The sequence below is a fragment of the Passer domesticus genome, chromosome 2, assembly GCF_036417665.1.
Source record: "Passer domesticus isolate bPasDom1 chromosome 2, bPasDom1.hap1, whole genome shotgun sequence".
Taxonomy (NCBI): domain Eukaryota; kingdom Metazoa; phylum Chordata; class Aves; order Passeriformes; family Passeridae; genus Passer; species Passer domesticus.
In genome coordinates, this window is record NC_087475.1 from 41,048,952 (window position 1) to 41,070,537 (window position 21,586).

General features: G+C 42.8%; 1 protein-coding gene across 10 annotated transcripts in view; it reads right to left on the reverse strand.

The window, feature by feature from the left end:
- The window catches only part of FARP1 (FERM, ARH/RhoGEF and pleckstrin domain protein 1), a 200,531-nt gene extending 180,275 nt beyond the window's left edge, over positions 1-20,256 (reverse strand). For 4 of the 10 annotated variants that reach the window (XM_064408408.1, XM_064408407.1, XM_064408406.1 and 1 more), the window contains exon 1: positions 19,018-19,164. The gene's annotated coding sequence lies outside the window, so the exon portion shown is untranslated. Of the gene's footprint in view, positions 1-15,599; positions 15,620-18,768; positions 18,788-18,824; positions 18,989-19,017; positions 19,165-19,898 lie in introns of those variants that run through there. The other 6 variants (XM_064408399.1, XM_064408401.1, XM_064408400.1 and 3 more) reach the window with 6 other exon arrangements.
- Between the last annotated feature and the right edge of the window lie 1,330 nt (positions 20,257-21,586).

Here is a 21,586-nt window from a genome sequence, read left to right on the forward strand (position 1 = left end):
AGACATAAAACCATGAGTGGTATTATGGAAAAACCAAATAGGAAATCATGTCTCGGAATAAATGAATTAAGCAGTGTAACATAAAGTTTATCAGGCAGCTGATTTAAAAACAAGAGGAAAAGGAGGGACTTTTTCCACACCACAATTAATGGTATTGTCACAGAATGTTATGATGGTAAAAATTTAAAATACATTAATACATAGTTAGATGTATTCACAAGAGAAAGTCTGTCAAGGATTGTTAAACAAAGGAGCAGACATGACTTTCTTGCTCAAAGTCCTTGAACTACAGCCTGCCAAAAGCTGGGAGGGATCACTGTTTACTGACACTTTTCCCCATAAGTATTACTACTGACTATTATTAGAGGTAGAATGCTGGGCTAAGCCAGACCTCAGGCTGGAAATATCGAGACTAAATCATTTCATTGCTGGCAAACCCCATTTTCTGAGAAGAAACATGAATAAGCAGCACCTGCTGAAGCCACAGTTCAGACAAAGGCTTGCTTCCCATTGGAGAGCTGCACTTGTTTTAACATGTTCCTCTTACATGAACACAGCTATGCTGCATGTTTCTGGACTGGGTTAGGTGTAGCAAGTCTGTAATTTTGCCTACACTGAACAATCAGATTTACCTACTTCTGTTTTGTGGCCTGGTACTGAAAACCTCATTAGAGGTGAGTTATACAAGAGGAACGTCTGTCCCCCATTTCAGGTGACTGAGCTCAATTACAGTCCTGTGCTGGTGAGAGTAATTTGAGAAGTTGCACACTTCCCAGAAGTCAGTAGCACAAGGGGATGAGGAAGATAAAGGAGGAAGGAGAAAGAGGCCACTGTACTTCTGCAGGGATTTGGAAACTGAAGGCACTACAAAGCAGTGTTAAATGTTGCTCTGCTTCACATCCCCAGCCACGCCTGTAGCTCTCCTCCCTAAAATGGCTGTCAGGCAAACTATGAATCTGGGAGATGTCAAGAAAACGACCTCTTGATGAGATTTATGAAGCACTAACAGATTTATGCACCCACTCATACGATGAGATATTTACCCACTTGCACAGCCTTACCACCACATTATAAATACAATTATTGTTCATGCAGAGCAGCTACTCTGTTGCATTTCTCACCTGTTGATAAAAACATGAGTAAAGTGCCTTAAAAGAAAAAAGTATATAAACTTTGGTTCCCTTACAGAAAGTGAGCTTCCAGAGAGAAGTAAATTTGCATTTTTCAGTATCACCACCCATTATTAGCTCGAGTAACTAGAAAGTATTTAGACCGTATGTATGTTATTTCTCTTGGGAGAAACTGATTGAGCTGAAACCCAGAGAAAATCCTTCCCTTGGGAAGGAGGAATCAGTCATGCAGAAATTCCCAACCTGAAATCTCTTTTCAGATAGCAGGCTAATCAACAAGCTCTCCGTGCTTGTGCATTCTTGCTCTGCCTCACACACTGCCTCTTACACTTTCATGTTCTGCATGCAGACACACAGAACCAAAAAAAAAAAAAATTCAAACTCCAAGGAATCAACCAGTCTGTTCCAACACTGTATCGGGTTTCCACTTCAGCTGCCCCGTAAGTTCTACACTGTGTGGTGGCTCTCCTGTTCTGCACAAACCATTTGAAGCCAGGGGGACTGGAGACCCCCTTCATCCACTGCCCACTCTCAGCTGTACAGCCTGACTACGTGAAGCACATAAAACCACAGCTGGCTCCCCTGACAGGCTTGCAACAGAACAGCTGCCCACATTTCCCTCCTGCACAGAAGAGAACACCAACAATAACTCAGGCATGATATGGGATACATCTGAGCTGCGTGTCAGACAACAAAGCTCAGCCCAACATGCTGCTGTGCAAAGAGGTGAACTCTTCATTGAGGTATCAGCAGCACTTGTCAGATGACAATAAATCTGTTAGTGCTTCTTTTATCATGTTCTTGGGCTTACTTGCCTCCATTCAGTAATTATGCTGAAAATTTCAGTACTGGCACTAAAATGACTGATTCAGTGACTCACCCCTACTTCTCCACTGTGATTCCAATGTGCAGCTCCATCCAAAGCACCAACATCACACAACTGTGTCCCCACCTCTTCTGGTGACACTGTGTTCCCATGACACTCTGCCTTATCTAGAGATCATGCAAAACCATAAAAGTGTTTGGGCTACAGCTCTAGTCTCGCTCTTGGTACCTCCTTTCTCTTTGCATAACTCTGAACTACCACTAATTCTGAGACTGTTTCTTAAATAAAACCAGCATTGCTTTGTTTTCAAATAAACAAAATGAGGCATGTCTCCATGAATGAATGTTTCACTGTTTCAGTCTGTACATTACCAGTGCTAGATACAGATCAGAATATACGACTCCAGATCATTTAGTAGCAGGTAAATTTTATTCTGGAGCCACTTTTAGGCAACTAGTCAAACAGGACAGAAACAGGCCATTAAAATGTGTGACCTGTACTTTCCTATACACACCCAGAATCATGTTTATTTAGTCATGCACCACCACCTGGGACTTTTATGGCAAGCATAACACCTTCAGGAAAAACCAGACCTCATTAGTATGGTCAACTGTTTGCTCCAAATAGAAGATATTTGAAAACTATGTTAGAAAAGAAAGATGCCAACTTTTCCCTCTCAGGCCTCTATTACCTTGTTCCATGTTCTTATGCTTTCAGCATTAACTCTTCTCTTTCCATACAACACCCACAATCAGAAATCAGCCTTAACAATTTCCTATTTATTACAAACCCTATGAAGCTATTCTTAAGATACACTCATCCATCTTGATTTTTTTCACCACCTGAAATTTCTTTCATGTTTTCAATTTCAGCAACTTATGATCTTTGTATTTTTCAAACAAGCACTACAAAGAAATTGAGACAAGTATCAAGCAATACCCAAACAAAAACTAAAAAGGTCTCAGTAAGGTAAAGATAAGGCCTGGATGTATCCAGGAGGGAAGCAGCTGGCTGAAGGGAGAAGGGCATGAAAGAACACTGCAAAGGCCCATCACATCACCAAGAACATTTCTGCAACTTCACTAAGCACTGAAGGCAAAACAGCCTTTGACTACGAACAAAAGTAACATCTGAGCACTGGACTGAGCTCTGATCACTCTGAAAAGGAAAGCTCAAGCAGAGCCCTTCTTTAAGTGTATATGAGAATGTTTGAATTTTCAGTCTTGCCTTTCTGAAGCATCTCTAACATTACAGGGTATCCTTTGATTAGACTCATAAAAAAATCTTCTGAGTCTCTGCAAAGGAAAAGAGAGTTCAGAAGCATGAAGGCATCTACTGTTGCTTATGTAAATGACATCTTGCTATAACAGGTTTTTACATAAACTGTCTGCTCCACTCCTCAAAATGCTGAGATTATCACAGCAAGAAAGAAAAACAGAAAATAAACATGCCCACAACAGCATACAGTTTCCAGGAATTGTGGTTAGGAGGAGAATCTGCTTGCAGTTTATTTCATTTTCCCCCCAACAAGTGAAATCACAGGAAATTCAAGTTCCCACGTGTAGGGGACAAGTCTCTTCTGAATACACAAGCAGCCATGCACAAAGCATCCTGCAGGGGAAAGTGAGGTGACAATCTCTCAGAGACAGGCACATTGGAAGTGTATCACACATCTCCTAAGATGCTGAACTTCCTAGACCAGGACTAGTAGCAGCAGCATCACGAGCCTTGCTTGGCAAGAATTGGTTATTTTTCTACAGCAAAATGCGTGTAATAACAAAAGAACTCCAAACCCAAACAAACAAAAACACTGTACCAAAACAAACAAAAAAAATCCCACAAAGGCCAAACTTTTTATGCAAGTGTCCTTCATAGAATTTAAGACAGACAACCTTAGGTTGTAGTCTGCAGTGCTCATTTCCATTCCTCTCCACAACTTAATATATACTTTACTAGCAAGACAAGAAACTTTGTCAAGTCAAAAAAGAAAAAAAAGGAAAAAAAAAACACCAAAAAACCAACCAACCAAACAAAAAACCCCACCTCACACACACCAAAAAAAAAAAAACAAAACAACAACAAAAAAAAAAAAACCCCAAAAAACAAAACAAAGCAAGAAAAACCAACCAAAAAACCCCACAAAAACAAAAAAAAACCCTAAAAGACAGCACAAGATTATATTTTAAAGTATTTTTAGATAAATTTCTTGGTTCAAATGAAAGAAAGGTAAACAGAAGACTTAAGTTATTACTGGGAACCAAACACAATAGGTAGGAACAAAACTTTACATTAAAACTGCTGTTGCCATTTTCCTGTAAAAGTCCATTTCCATCCACTGTTACATCTCAAAGATTCATTTGCAATTTAACAATATGTTTGCCTTTACTTCAGTATCTCTTTTTCCACAACCAGTAGGTTAAACAACATTTACACACTTTCTCAGTGTTATATCATCTTGATTACATGTACTGCTCTTAAGCCTTTTGTCTTAGAAATTAGCAGAGAACTTGTTTCTTTATACCAAAATGTCAATTTTACTACAGCATTTGGAAGGAACTAAAATCACTAAGATGCCTTAAAAGTCAATTCTAAATATACATCAGAGGAAATTAAAAAAAAACCCAAACCACAAAACACTGCCACAAACAAGGCTGTTATTTAAAACAGAATGATTGCTTATACATAGAGAGATTAAGATTTTAGGATCATAATTAATTTTTTGATTCACTAATATTCTGAAATATCAAGAAGTTCCTTAATTATCTAAAAAACTCTAAGCTTGTGAGATACCTAATTTATGTGATGTCTTCAGTTAGATACCTGAAATTCTTCTTGTGCTTCAAGCTTTGATGCACACAATCCTAATTTTCTGCCAACTCTGCAAAAATAGCCTGTAAGAATGCTGGAACATGAAGATGATTATCTAGGAATAAAACACAGAAGTAGCAGGTGTTGGAAGAGATCCCATTTACCTAATGACAGGCATGGAAGTTTTTCCTCCAAGAAACACCACCTGGAATATTTCTGCCTGGAAAAAGTGATGTTTCTGGGAAATCAAGGGAAGGCTGTACAGAGGCAACTTATGTCAACTTTCAAGGTACTTATGGAATGGTACCAAAGAGGAAACAGTGATTGTGGTACCAGCTGCAAGTCTGAACTGATGCAGTTCAGGGGAGCTGTGAGCAACCCCTGGAAGGTGTGCAAGCAGCCAAGCTGCACACGGCAGCTCACATGGAGAATGAAAGGTTCACACCAATAAGGACCTGAAGACCTCACTATATTAAAATAGACACTAAATACAAACCAGACTGTTTTCTAGCCTTGCAATAATTTTGGTAAACTCTACTCGCTGCTAGGAGATTACAGAACTAGAACTCCTTTTGCTCAGTAATTGTACAACAGTACTGAAAAACTACCAACACACTTCAATTTTGCAGTAAGGGAGGATGGATATAGGCAAGAAATCAAAATGTAAAGAAAAATACCACATGAACACGACGTGCTGGTGTCTCACAAGCCCTAATTATCCCTTTCTCACAGAAAGATCTCCCTGGATCACCTCTGGCCTGCTTAGGAAAACCACCTATTCCCAGCAAATGGAATAGGCCAGCAAGGCCAGCAAGAGCATCCCATGGACAGCAGATAAAGTGCTCCTGCCCTTCAGTTATCAGCTGTGTTCGAGGCCAAACCCCGCAGTTTCACCACCCACATTATCTCCCGGGCTTGCTCTGATGGATCCTGGGTTTAGTTCAGCCTCTAAGTGAATTGCACTTCTTTGTTCACCAAGTCAATTTTCAATGAAGCTTCCAGAAAAAGCACTAAGGTTGCTACTAAACAGAGTCATGAACTTGACATTTTCATCCCTCTGACAATGAAGTGTGAGTCTTGCAACTACTAGGACTAGTTAGCAGTCAGTTAGGGAATACTATGTGTACAATTTAGGAGGCTTATGGCTGTTCTCATCTCTCTGAAGTGCATAAGAAGGGGAGAGGGATAAAAACCAACTACCTATGAAGCCATCACGTCTTCTAAATTAAGGAAAAAAATATTTTTATTTAAATGGAAGACAATGTCATGGGGGAAAAAAGTATGCATATAAGTATTCAATTCTTTTTAAGTATTTTCACTCCCAATTAGTAAATTCTAAGCATGAAGAACCAGCAAAGCAGCCAAATGCAATATTGCTTTAAGGGAAATAAATAGTATGTTACCATAGCCCTCAGCTTGCAAAGAGACTCTGACTTTTTGCATGTTCTGCAAAACTAAGACACCCTTTTTAGGCAGCTCTCTTAATGGATTCATTCAGTATGGAGCCTTCAACGTTGCATTCATCTAACGAAAAAAAAAAAAAAAAAAGAGTGGCTCTCAGTAACTCAGTACTGCCAGGAAGCAGAGAACCTCTGTTAATGTATATGAGGAACAGTGACACTCACTGAATTCCTGTAGTAAAGTCAGGCTGGCTTCAAGGGTCTTAAAATGATCTGAAGTACATAAATGAACTCCTTATTAAAGACAGTTTTTAAAAACAAGGGTGACCCTTTAAAGCTTTCATAGTCTCACAGGCCTCTAACATGTCACAGAACAGAATCCAAGCTCCACTAACATTTCTGGTATTTTACTCCCCTGTTTCGTCTCTAGCATACCCAAGAAATTCCAAGATATGCTTCTGCTATCATCCTGCAGCTCAAAAGCCAGACATACTAACCAAAATAGGTCATCATGCCTTATTAACACAGATAAAATGACCAAGCATATGGCAACAAAAGGGAACCTTGAGGTTATTAATCACAAACTGCTTCAGCTGAGCATTAAAATAATGAGTAATTACACTTCAAGAAAACAAATGCATTTAATATTTCCTGTATCATGGAAGACTGCAGTGTGATAAAAATTATTAAAATTCAGAAGAGAGACTGACAGATCTGATGCCAGTGGTCCAGTAAGTAGGTTACTCATGATCTTTTTGGAAAGCCAGCTGCCAGGAAGAAAAATCCCTTCACTCTCAGTCCTTCTGTAGTGCTTTGTCCCAAAGGTAACAATTCCCTGCCCTAGCAATGGACAACCTAGGGCAGAGAAAATGCTTCCCAGGGAACAGAGGAGACTGACACAGCTGAGCAGCAAGAGAGCAAACTATTTTCAGAATAGTGAAGTGTAGGAGCATGTAAGAGAGGTGGTCTGTAAGTTGAGTGGGAAGATAAAAGATTTAGGAAGAAACTAGAGCAGTTTGAAACAGACCAGTTTACCAGCAGCAAAGATCCCCAACAGCAAGATCACAAACTACAAAGTAGATTTTCCTTTTCCTTTTAATGGAAGTAGTGGTATTTCAGACATCTGAAAGCTGCCTGAACAAAAACTTGAGTCCTTATAGGGAGCACCCTTGAACTAGATTCCCATTGCCAAGATTCTACTAACACTGGCTCCAGCCTGTAGTTACCTAAAACTTGTCCTTTAGTCAACGACTGAAAGTACAGCTCTGCAGGCAATGGAATCATCACAAAGCTCATACTACAGATCACTGAAAAAAATTAAGCATGTAATATCAAGGGTAATTACCATTCACAATGTAAGGGACTATCCATTACAGAGTAAAAGGTGTTTACTGATCAAAGTGTCTCATGTTAAATGACAGAAAAAGATATTGAGTTGTAAATCCATAGGGAAAAAAACATATTATTTCTCTTTATGGAAAAAAAACTACTGAATAAAAGAAATATCTAAATAAATCAGATCATTAATAGTCATATTAATGACTTTTAATATTTGATAACGGTCTCAAAATCAGTGCATTTTTATCATACATACAGAACAAAGTGTATGTAGTAGAACTTGCACAACAAAGAACAGAATTTTTTAAAAACATTAAGTTTGAATCTTGTGATGATCATAAAGAACATTTTTAACTGACTGTATTCAGCCACAGAGGAGCAAAAAAGCCTTTAAAACATCCATTAAGATAACTGTCCAAATCCGGGCTTGCCATTTGCAGTTCAAATTATACCAATCACATACGAGATCTGTTACATTTAATGGCTTCATGCCAAAAAACCTCAAGTTTTATTGGGCCATCAAAAAGCCAGATGAGCCTCCAAGGATGTGCATTCCTTCCTCATTGTTAAGAAAGCTGTAGGACTAATGGAAAAAGAGTATTACTCAAAACTTACATACTTACACTTTTGTTGAAGATATAAACAAACTGCTTACAAGTTCCAGGACTCCATGTCAGAAGTTTTGACTATAGGCTTACTGAAACTTAAAAAAACATACACAGTGTGTCCTTCCAGTACATTTACCTTATCAATGGAAACGATGAATACTATGGATATTAAGGATAAATATGATGAAATGCTATCACAGATAGTAACTGCATTAAAAAAAAAGTAGTTGAGAAATTAAAATATGAATAGAATTCAAGAATGAGAACAAGTTAATATTGAACAAATAATTAATATAGCCAGGTTTGGAGAAAACCAAATAATCCTTAACACATGAAAACCTGAAAAAAGTAGCATCAGTAACATCTGGCCTTCCTTAATCTATCTATAGTAGAAAAGTCAAAGATTCATTAATTTCTAGTGATCAAATACATTTCCCTAATCAGCCTTACAATAGCAACAGTATGGTTTGTTTTGGTTAGGTTTTCTTTAATAAACTGTTATTAAAACTAACACAGGAGGAATTGTTCTTCCCGGTATGCCAACAGCAGCACACATGACATACAGAAATAGAATCCCAGAACCTCAGTTTACATCAGGTTTTTCTTTTACCCTGAGAGAAATTCAGCCTTCTTAATGAACCTGAAAAATCCTACGAATCCTGCTAAAACACTAAGAGTCTATGCATATGGGAATTTTGAGGAGGGGAAATAAGGGAACTAAAGGGTGGACAAAAGAAACTGGCACACAGAAGTGGGTTAGTGTTTTTCCCTCTAACACAAACTAATTGCATACTGGGTAAGGATAATCCCCCATGACATTCCATGCGTTCAAAGGTCAAGACTTTTGCTTTTCAACTGTCCCCATCACATGTTATTCCCTGAAGAAAACAGTCCGAAGCTGTCCCAGAACAGACACTCTCAAACCTGAGGGTTAAGGATTCTAGCCCTGCACAGAGAAATACGGCACCAGGCACACCGCAGCCCTCAAGCAGGGCAGATGAGTACACAGCACAATTAAACAAGAAGAACAAATAATAAACACAGAGCCAAGAGCTTCTAAAGGCTATTGCAAAGTCTATTCCAAAATAGCAGAGACATGCTACAGTCTTATTCACTGTATTTAAAGTACTCTTTTCACCTATGTTGTTGTCCAACTTTAAATTAAAAGCAGATCTCCTCTCTCTTGGTGTTTTGAGAGCATCTATGGAAAACAAGACTGGCACCACTGGGAAAGCAAACAGCCAAGTGGGACCCCTGTGTCCCAAAGATCAGCTACAGAAGAAACACTCCAGCCACTGCACCAGATATTAAAAATCTTTGTTTCTCAAACACAAATATATATGTGTGTATATATATACATATTTTTATTTCTATATATATATATATATATATATAAGATGCAGCCCTGAAAACAAGCACCTGGGTCGTTGCTATTGCTCCCCGTAGTCCTCTAGAGCACGAGCAATTTGATTAAACTTCCTCAACAGGAGAGCACTAAATAAACACTGTAAATTAAACAAAACTATGCTGATGATCTAGTTGCAATTACTTCCAATTGATTTGAGTCTTTATTGTTCCCTCAAGCTTTAAACTTTGTAGATAAAAAAAGGATCAGGCCTTACTGGAGGAATACCAAAGAAGGAGTTATGAAACCTTCTTTAAACACATTCAAAATCAACCAGACTAGCCTGTCCTCCTGACAAAACTGCAATTAAATTTAACCTGGAAGTTTAGTGAAAAAAAACCAGGCTATTCCAGGGTTTTCCATAAACAAGCACGTTAATGCTTAAAATAAACTCACTCACTGGTGAACATACATACCTACAAACCAGAAATTGCTGCAGCATATTTTATTTCACGATAGTTAGTCACTGCCAAAAGACTTAAGGGAACTTCTACCCAGCTGATTCAATACAATCCAGCTCTCAGGTATTTCAGACTCTTCTGAATTGAACCAAACTGTCACCTGATTGCAACGGGACACATTTGCACACTAGTGAAGTGGGTTTGCTTACTGTGATACAAATATTCCATGAAAAAACAAAAGCAGATATTCTTATTCCATTCCTGGAAGCTCCTCTGCAGAACAATCCTGGAGTAACTTGCCGATTTTAAAACATCCTCTTAGGTCCTGAGATACACACATACAGATATATATACATATATATACATATACACACACACATACACACATATATATAAATTAGGTTGGTTTCATAACTAATTTTCAGATATTAATTTCATTAACAGACTCAATCTCCTTGTAAGAGCTAGAGCTATTATTCTGATTAATTTTCTCTTCCATGTCTCCAAATCACATTTTCCTTGCCAAGATGGAACCATTCTCAAATCACCATTTTCTGAAATTCTTTCATCTCAGAGGTTAGCCCAAAAACTGCCACAGATACAGGGCTTTAAAACTTCTAGACACATTTCACATTTTTCTGTAGGCATTTTTTAGATGTACAGCTACCATTTTCCCTTCATGGCTTACATCCAAGCATCACTTCCAATCCTGGTGTGCTTTTAAGTGGAAAGAGCTTTGTTCAGGTTAGAGGAGGCATTTTGTTTTGACAGAAGCAGGCAGAAAGGTACAATACAGACCCTTCCTCAGGATTTTTTCTATTGAATTACGTTTACACCAGAATTAAATTTTTTGAGCTTTCTTGACATACAGACATTATCTCACCCCGCAGCTCTAAATATCCTCATCTCACACTGATCATGCAGAAAATTCAAATACAATGATGAAGAGGCATACCTAGTTCTCTGTTATTTTCTTTACATGACACAGGAAGGGAAAAAATGTAGTTCTGTTACTTATATCCATCCGTTGTGGTGCATGCTCAAACAGCTCACTAACTCTACAGCTAACTACTCCAACTTTTAACAGGTTATTCTTCCTCTGTGTATTGGCCGTTCTCCTTATATCACCTATTTTCTGCTTTAAATATTTCAAATGATAACATAATGCATGTATGTTCAAACATTATTCTCACTTTTGAGGAAAAGAACTTTGAAAGAAAATTTAGTGTGTACTGCCTGAAGAAATTCCAGTAACAGATTTAAGGGAGTCAAAGCAACCCTAGCAAAAACCCAATTAAGAATAATATTGTCTTCAGTTTTAATGCTTGCAGATGTATGTCTAAATCTTCTTGAATATATAGACTGTTGGGCTGTTAGGTTTTTTTTAAAGCAGAGAAAATGAAAAGGCTACATATCCTGGTTCCAGGAAAAGAAAATTCTTCTGAGCTCCCCTTCTCATCAATTGTAGAAAAGCATACACACACCCTACTCCATCACAACAGTGATCTAGTTTTTCATTCATACACTTGCAGCATGCTGCCATTAGTCCCCAGCTCGCCTCCATCATGTACATTCTCTTCATTCAGGAAGACAGGAATGGCTTCCCTGTGTTAGGTTTTCTTGAGCAGAGAGCTACCATCAAGCGTTATTTGCTTGTCCATTGCTTCAAATGATCCTTGAAGCATTATTACCACCAGAAACTGCTCCTCTGTGATTCCTCTGGTGCCTCAGTGTGCACACACTGCACACTAAATTAAGGGACAAATGCTTGAGTCCAGGGCATTGCCCAGTGGATAATTTTTTGGTTCAGAATGTGAAATACTCCTTGATTTGCATTTAAAAAGCTGGACAGCTGAAGTTAAAAATCATGCAGCTATCCAGCTCCTGCACCACCACTTTGGCACTTCATTAGATAAAGTCACACTACTTCACGGCTCCAGGAAGCATTCCCAGATAATGGTGGGAAATTGCCCTTGGTGTCAATATGGGCAAGGTTTTAGATGAAGATTTCACTTTCTGAACAAGCTTCGTTAGTGCCACATTTCTTTCCTGCCCTGAGAGCCACCACGTAAACGCGCTCAGGCGTGGTGACCGACAGAGCCAATAACAACCACTGGTTTCCATACAGGTGACGCTCTTCCCTCAGCCCCCGTGGGGTGACAAGATAGCATGGCTGGCTCCAGCACACACTCCCTGTCCTGCCAGACCCCTCTCCTGACACTGTCCTATTTACTAATTTGCCAATTAGATGGCAGGAGGCTGCATTAGCTCCAGGCAGGACCTGTGTGGCCACCCAAGGTGACCCCCAGCAACAGCTGCAGGGATCTGAGTCTATCCTCTACCCACCACTCACTTTTAATTAAGCTTCATTGTTTGCCTGGCATGGCTGAAGCTGCCCACCTGTTTATTGAGGTACAGAGAGAGAACACTCAGAAACAAAGGTGCAGCACTACCATTCAAGCCTTGTGTGAAAGAAAACACTGAGATGGAAAAGCCTGCCCCATAAAGTTACCACTGAAAGCTTCTCCTCTCTCACAGGTCTACTCAGAAATGCTTCTCTTAGAGGTTCACTTCCGACTCATGTGTTTTAGGCAAACGGATCCTATACCCTTGGATTTGTGTCGTTTGTAACCTATCTCTGTATTCAAATATTACTGTTAAAAGCAGAGCTGTGAGCAGCCCTTAATTAGAATGTCTTTTAAAACATTTTTATATTCAAATGGTAGAGTCACTTGCCCTTCTCCCCACTGCAATAGTATCACACCATCTGCCTTGTCTTTCATTTATTTTTTTTCTATTGAGACATTTTGAAGGTATTTTCTGCTATCTTCAAGTTTAATATTTATTGACCTCAGATTGTAGATACACTTTCCTTTTTGCTCATCCTATGTTTCTTTTTTAGTGGTATCTAGTATTTTCTCTTTCATAGTGCTGAAAATTATGATCAACATTTCAAAGGACACAGGAGGGGAAAATGGCACTCTGCACCAAAACATTAAACAATGTTATTTTCCACATTATACCAATCAGTTCAGCCAAAATGGCTAATGAACAACACAGGTTACAATGGCATAGCCATAGGGTTGATCTTCCCACATGCACCAACTGATGCCTCTGTTTAAGAAGAACTATTGAATGTTTAAGATGTCAAAGGCAAACACAATGGCTTTAGGTCTTACAAACACAGTGTAAAACAGATTGTCAGGAGGAATTCCCACCATGGTAAGATAGGAGCTGAGGTCTTCAAATTGAAAAAGAATGAATATTAGCCAAGGAGGCTCATCTCAGAGATTCACACAAAGTTTAACTTCTAAAATGCATGGAGACCATTTAGTTAATAAAATTATATACACGCTTCATTTTCTAAAAGGTACAGCAACTGAATACCCCTTACCATTTCTCCCTTTTATATTTTCTGTATTTTTAAGAGCCTGAACACTAACTATTTCCTGGAAAATAGGAAACTCCTGAGGAAAAAAAAAAAAAAAAAAAAAAAAAACCAAAAAACCCATAATTTCTGTAGATTCTTACAAGAGCTTTACCTTCCTTTTTAGTCTGAATGTTTGAGAAAATAACCTCAGGCAGGACAAACTAAACAAATCCTACTCTTCTTTAATCTGAAAAAGACACTGCTATTATACAGCAGAGCAATAGCTGGCCAGAGACTTCTCAGCTGTAATCACTGTTACTGCAATCATAAGACTGTAGAGAATTAACAAAATAAAACCAAATCAAATTAAGTTCACTTTAATGGTAAGCCACAAGCAACAGCAAAGTCCAGAATAATTGGAAACACAAGAGAGATGGACAGAAAAAAAAAACAATCCCCAAACAACATCCCATCCTCCCTTCCCATAATCATAGCAAGACCAGGGTGGCCAGGGAAATGCTCCAAGTCTGTCTGATACCTGCTGTGATCCCAGAGCCTCCGAATTATGTGAAGCTCTCTTCCAACTGAACAGTGAAATCATCACATCCTCTTTTCCTCTAAGAAATTTAAGATTTATGTTCACTTATTTATTAATGCAAGGGAAACAGCCTCCTTTTTAAGTAGCATTAAAATCTGCTTGGAATTTCTGCCTCTCTTTGTGCAATAATATGTTTTAAACCCAACTCATAATGAAAAAAGGCAACTATGGAAGACATACTTGCTATTTCATATAATTTAATGGTATCCTTCCCCTCCTCTGAACTTTCAGGCCAAAATCAATGCCACACAAACCTGCTGAACAGGAAGCCTAATTATTCTAACATGTGCAACCAAAGCGATAGGGAGTTTCTCAGTAAAACTGATAAGGAGAGACATAAAAGACTAATGAGCAGCCTGCCGGTGCTCCACTGCTAGGCTAGCAAAGGTCCCTGCAGAACACCTTTAGTATTGTTCAGTGGAGAGACAGAGGCTGGGACACATCCAAAAATAACACTCAGAGGTTGAAAGAGTGAACACATAACATCTGCAGCTCAGGTTCTTAATCCAGGCACAGAAATAAATTATTTGAAAGAGTGTAACCAACAGAAAAATGCCCAATGTGGCACAGAAAGAGGCAATTAAACACACTCAGGTTACTGAGCAGATAGCCCTTCGTGCTGTCAGGATACACTGACAAATGTTTTCTTGACCCATGTCTGTGGTGCAGCTGACTGAAAATAAAGGCCCTTGATTAAGGAGTCATCAGTATTATTAGTGACCAGTGATCAAACTACTGGGCCTGCAATAATCAGGCATGAAAGATGCAGAAAGGCCAGTGGTGGCCAGCAGAAGCTGCAGCCTCAGAGCAGAAAAGGAAGCATCCAACAAAACCACCTCCCTCCTGTAACTGCTAGGGCTTCCAGTTTACCAGTAAGTCATCTTTTGATGGACAAAAATGTGTGTTCTTCCCCAGCAATGCTTTGTGCAAGAGAGCCCAGGTGCCCGAGTAGCTTGTCCCTGAGGCAGCGATGCCATATTCCCTCTGCACACAGAGACAGTGCCTGAGCTCAAGCACAGCTGTTTCAAAGGATGGCTTGGTACTGGTATCTCTGCTCAGAAAGTCACAGCTTTTCCTTAGAGAAAACAGGCCATGTGACACATCTCCTGCTGCTGAATTTCTGTAATATTTTGTGTATTAAACACCTCAATACTTGGTGTTAATAGAAATAGATGCTCTGGGGAGACCTACACCTAGGGGAGGAGGAGAAGAGCCCCCTTGGTTGCACAACTTTTCACTTCTGTTACCCCTAACAAGGGAGAGAACTTGAAACAGCAATTTAGAGCCTTACAAGACAGCAGGATCACATGTCAAATGGGAGTGTAATAGCTTCTTAACATACCTTCATTATGGCAAATTCAGTCACCCTGCAAGGTCCAAACCATTAATTTCTCCCCACCCCAGGACAGCATATTTGGAAGGAAATGGGGATTGAAGTTATTGTTAACATTGCTACTCATTTGATAAATCTTGTGCCGTGGGTCAGCAACCTCCAGTGCTGACACAAAAACCTGATTTTAATGGTAAGCAACAGAGCAGAGCATAGGCAAGGCAGCACCAGTAAGGGAAGCAGCATCTCAGAGACACAGCCTCCCACTTTCCAGGGGGCTTTTACCACTACACCCAACTTATAACCTGGGAAAGAAAATGTTGTCTGCAAACACCATACCTGCCTTACACCAAAATATCACCCAACCCCCCAGTTTTTGTCATACCTAGTAACAAACTGGTATTGTACAAAAATCTTCTCATGTCAGCCTGAGTATCAAGATTTCATGGCTTGAGAAAGTTCTTTTTCTCTGTGATAAAAAAACCAGATTTTGCTGTACAGACTTCACTGTGTAGTACTGAAGGGCACACTACAAAAATCAGCTCCCACACGAAATCAACAGAAAACAGAACTTTAGCACCTTCCTGAACTTCACCAACAAAGCTTCATTTTATTTGAGTACCAGCTAACAGAGACACCATTCTTTTTTCTCTTTAAGTCCTTTTTGACAACCAAGCATGAGGAACAATTTCCTCCATTTATATTTCCAGAATAAAGGAAAAAGAAATGTAGTTGCAAAGGATCATCCCTGCTTCTCAAATCCCCCAAAAGGCATATCATATCTTCCTTTCTCATAACATTTATTTCAAGTCTACTTCATTGCAGACAAGGTCAGAAAGCTCATCATGTTGTAATTGATGACAAAGAAGATAGTGCCCACAATCCACAAAGACTGATCTAACTGTCTGATTTGCCTACATTTCTGCAGGCCAAATTTACTGACATTTTGCACAAATTCAAAGCTGACTTGAGCCTGATGACCTTTTATACCTCTGTAATTAGTCTTCTGTGCCTTTACAACCAGAAAAACAAGCCATTCCTTTATGCCTGATTTCAGTGGTCCATCTACTTGTTTACCATCTACTCAGCCAGTCAAAAAAGTACACAAAAAAAAAGAAAAATATAAAGAAAGAAAATACACAAACTGCAACCTTTCAAAGTCAAGAAATTGAGCCTGGAAAGGGCCTTTTAAGATAAACATGCCAATTTCTAAAAGAAGAAACAGAAAAAGCAGAACTAGTTGGTGGACCCAAATTCAATAAACAGCATTTTTATCATACTTTTCTAAAAAAGCCAATATAAAATAAGGGCACTGGCACAGACAAGAACCATGAAAAAACAGTTGGGGGAATAAAATCAAACCAGAAACCAAACCCAGTAAGTTTAGTCCCTAACGCTAACAGCGCAGCACGAAAAGTACAATGCTAATACACTGATTCAGCACTAGAATTTAACCAGATTAATAACACAGAGGTTTAACTGCTGAAAGCATCCACCAAGAGCTTCATTTTGTATATAATCAGGGTTTGTAACCCAATCCTACAGTTACAAAAAATACTTCCTAAATATGAACGTAAGCTTAAAAAGATGAGTTGAGTCAACCCTCTGGAAGTTCTGGATCCAGATCTGCACTGCAGTCAGCAAAATGCAGATCTGCTTTTCCCCAAATGGAGGAGAGGAGAGGAGAGGAGAGGAGAGGAGAGGAGAGGAGAGGAGAGGAGAGGAGAGGAGAGGAGAGGAGAGGAGAGGAGAGGAGAGGAGAGGAGAGGAGAGGAGAGGAGAGGAGAGGACAAGGTCAGAGCACTGCCCTGCACTTCAGATTCCAGTCCCAGGAAAGAGGGAAGGACAACCACTAACAAGCAAGGAGCAGCCAACATTGTTCTCTTTCACCTTGTAAAACCTGAGGGGACGAGCTCAGCTGGCTTTAGCCCTGGGATTTGTGTGCCCAACAACCTACTTGTCCCTGCAAACACTATGGAAATGTGCGCTCCTGTGGAGCACCTTCCCCAGCCTCATGCCCTAACTCATCGCAGTTTGGGAGTCTCCACAGCAGTCAGTCCCTTTAAGAAAAGCATGCCCAAGAGCAAGTAAAGACTTAATGTAAGGATATTTCAAACCAGAGAAGCGATTCTTTTGCATAGCTCCATCACAAAGCATATATTATCTAAAAAGCTGCCAGAACTGGCAGCCCCGTATTCATCAATGTCAAAATTTTTTATATATTTTCTTTTTAGAAGAGCTGCTAATTATCATCATACATTAATTTTTTAAGTGGAAGTTTGGATTTTTTACTAAGTTTAATTAATCTAAAAATCAACAGGGAAAATTTACTGAGTAACTCCATAAATTCAGAATTTTCTATCTAAATTTTAACACAGAAATACATCTCATAGGGCAAGTTTTTCTTTTTCCTATTTCAAATAATCACATTTAAGTGGTGATTCCCCTCAGGTCATTTATCTTCCACAATTTCATTTCAAAAAGTTTAGTTACAAGTAGCATGCTTAAAGATATTGATTACAAAATGACTAATGAACTCTGTCAACCTGAGGGGGGAAAAAAAGGAAAAAAAAATCCAATTTGAAGTCCAGCCATTAAATAAAAGTCAAGCTTGGATATTACATATTCAATCTCACACCAATTTTTGACTTTTTGAAGCTCTATGTTGCTGTTTGTTGAATATTTTGCCCACTTTCCTAGTGTGTTTGGTTTATTCAAAAAACAGTGCAGAAAACCAGTAATTTAATTGACTGCACAAGACAGTGCAAAAAAAGCTGAGAAATACAGCTTTCTGCCCCTTCCCATCATGACAAACTGGCCCTACTGCCAACCACCCCTTCCACAAGGATCTGCAGTTCCACATTTGAACTTGATTCCATAGGGATAAAAGAATTTGCACCATGTTTGGACAGATACAGCCACGTCTAAGCTTTCAAAAATAGCCATTGTAATTCAATATATTACATATAACCCCTCATCTTTGTTATTTGCAAAAGAAAGGAGAGTCTGCCAAATCCTGGAGCAAAACCGTATCTAAGAGAATGAAGTTCCGAATTGGAAAGCACAAACATTTGGCGGGACTCCTGAGCCACAAGAGCTGTTACCCTTTGCTGAGCACCGACACGTGTGACACTGGAGAAGGCCAGGGCAAAAGGGGAAAAACGAGGGGCCCGGTGCTCGCTCCTTGTGCACGGCAGGGCAGGCACCAGCGTGGCAGGGAGCTCCAGGCACACAGCTCCTTCCCTGCCCTGCCCTGTCCGCCGGCCCGAGCTCCCACACCCCGGCAGCTCAGACACGTGAGGCACAGCTAAGAGGATTCCGGACTTTCCTGGGAAGCAGGAGCATTTCTAAAACGCTCAGATCCACCAGTTAGCTAGATAACCACAGTTCTTGCATAAACATGCAAAAGTAGAGCAAAGAGGTATCTTAATTCAAAGAGAACTTCTGGAGCTTTTCTTGAGTGACCTCCTCCAGAGTTTTATTTTTCTTGGCTTGATTCCAACATCAGCTGCTAGCTGTGAATTGGAAGCAACGTGGAGCAGGAGTCAAGGTACCTGAGAGATATGAATAACAGAACAGCTGATCGATGCTGTTCTTTTGGAGCAATCACCTTTCCGCTCTCGAGGGACAGATCTCTTTGAAGGTAACCCAAGTAAGAAGGCTGTGACCGAAAAAGATACTCTACACAGTAATTTCATGCCGGCAATCAAGCAAATCCGGCAACTTTAAATCAACTCCACTGAGTTTACGCGTGCTTTAAAAAGAGAGAAAGCAGCCGTATCACAAAAGCTGAGTAGGCCTACCGCACACGAGCTCCGCTCTGGAAATAAACTGCAGTTTACGCTAAACTTTGCCCAGCGGATCCCGGCTGAGGCTGAGCATAACGAAAAGAAGGCAACGTTCGGTCTGAAACGGGCGAACTGGCCAGCCTGGACACGGGCACGCTGATGGCAGAGGCGCCGAGGGCACCAGGCTGGAGGCACCTCTGCGCACCGCTCCGTGTGAGGGAGGGAGGGAGGGAGAACCGGCGGCTGCAGCCGCTACAGCCACTCGGGAGACCCGGGGTGGTGTCCCTGGCCAGGAGCGAGCGGGAGCCCGGTCCGTCCCATCCCGTCCCGTCCCCGCCGGGCCGCCCCGAACCGAGGCGGGAGGGAGGCGCTGCCCTCGCACGCCCCCCGGAGCGGCACCTCCCCGCCGGCTGCCGGCCGGGCTAAACCCTTCCCCGGGCCGCCCCTACAACTCCGTCCGGCACCGCACGCCCCTCCAGGGCTCCCGCGCCGCCGCCGGGACCGGGGGCCGGGTCCCAGCCCGGGGCGAAACAAAAGGCACGGAGCTGCGCTGCCGCCCTCGCCGCCGCCCGGACTGCACCCGGCCGCGGTAGCGCGGGGACGCGGGGAAGGGCGAGCGCTCCGGGCGCCGCTCTGCGCGGAGCCTGCCCGCGGATTACCCGCGGTAATGGGATTACGCGGGGCCGAGCGGGGTGTCCTGCGGGCTGTCACCGCCCGGGGAGGGAGTGGGCGGCGGTGCCGGGGGCGGCGCTCGGGGCCGGCGGCTGCCGCCCGCCCCGGCCGCCCCCCGGGCGGGTCCCGCCGCTCGCCCCCAGCCCCGGCCGCGGTGCCCGGCGGGGCGGGCGCCACCCGCCGCCGCTCCCGCCCGGCCCCATTGTTTGCCGTGCCGCCCTTACCGTGCGCGGGGCTGGGGCGGCGCGGGCTCCCGCCGGCTCTCCTCGCTGCGGCTGGTGCAGGGGCAGTCGCGCTTGGCCGCCGGAGGTCCGAGCCATTAAAAGCTCCGCGGGGAGGAGGAGGAGAAGGCGGCGGCAGGAGCGGCGGCGGCAGGGAGAGGAGGACAGCGAGGGGCTCGCAGGAGCAGGGTCGCCATGTCCGGCTTGGCAGCGGGGGCAGCCCACCGGGCCGGCGCGGAGGAGAAGGGAGGCAGGCGGCGGCGGAGGGGCCGGTCCTGCTGCCGCCCGCGGACCGGGGGAGCGGGAACTGGACGCCGCTCGCCGCCGCTCTGCCGCGGCTGCACCTCCCTCCCCTAACCCTGCCCCCTCCCGGAGGGGGAGCCGCCGGCGGGAGGAGGCGGCCGAGAGCCCCCTCCAGCGTTCGCGGGCGGCGGCGGCCGCTCGGATCAGCCGGCGGCGTGCCCGCCCCGGCCGTGGCACCCGGGCAGCCCGAGCCCGAGAGAGGCGGGGGCGCGGCGACCACCGCCCTGCGCCGCTGCGGAGCCGGGGGTGCTCCAGATACCCCCGTTCTCCTCTGCCTCCTCCTCCCGGGCACCAGAAGGGACGAGCACGCCCAGGTGGCCGCGGTGTACGGGAAGGGTTAAACCCGGCTGCAGCCCCGGGGCAGGGAGAGCGGGAGGCCCCGAGGGTCCCTGTCCCTTCCTGTGGGTTTTGGGGACCAGCGGGCGTCGGCGGCCAGCGGGACACCCCGCAGGAGGGCTGTGCCCTGCCTCGGAGAGGGAACTGCCGGCAGCCGTGAGGCTGTGAAAGTAGGCGGGTGCGGCAGGAGGAACCAGGACACTGCCTCAGGGGCTGTGCACTAATGGTACCCCAGCTCTTCTGCTTCAGGAGCCAGCAGAGAACAGAGCGTGCTTCATGTGCAGGGAGACGTCCCTCCACACTCATCCGAGTCCCAGGTGCTTGTCTGGGTGCCAGAGAAACCAAAGGACGGGGCGTGTGTGAACTGTATTCACATTTATGGTTACAACTTTGTCATAAACTCTATTTTCGTCCTCGTTCGACAAACACATCAGTAAAGTTTAACCAGTAGCAGCAATCTGGGCTTCAGGTTCTGTGTCTCACAAGATCTTCAGTACATCAGAAGGAAGGAGCGGAGGGCAGGGCTGGGTGTGTGCCTCCTCCAGAGGCCGCATTCCCTCAGAGAAGGTCTGGAGCTCCAGCAAAAGGCTGTCACACCTAGGGCCAGCAGAGCTGTCTGCATACAGCAACTCTTAAATTTGCATGCCGAAGGCTTACAGCGTGCATCTCTTTGAGCCTTCTCCGGTCTTTCATCCGATGTTTTTCCAGGAAGAAGACTGGGTGGTGCACACGAATGAGCGATGCAGGGAAGACCCTTCAGGTCTTCGAAGTTCTCTCAGTGACCCAGGAGTGAGCAGTAAACTAGGATGTATTCGTAAAGTAAACCTTCTGAGCAAATAGCATTTTAAGGCTATTTGAGGAACCATGCTGCTATATCTAGTTTTTAATCACAGGAGGAAAAAAAACTTATTCTTTTGTCCAAGGCTTGCCCTTGCTTAATCTCCAAAAGACAAATTCCTCTTCTGTCAACAGCACTGCCTCTCTGTGCACAAACCTCACTACAAATACTTCAGTGCATGTGCCATTGAACCTCCTGAGGTCAAGAGATCTTA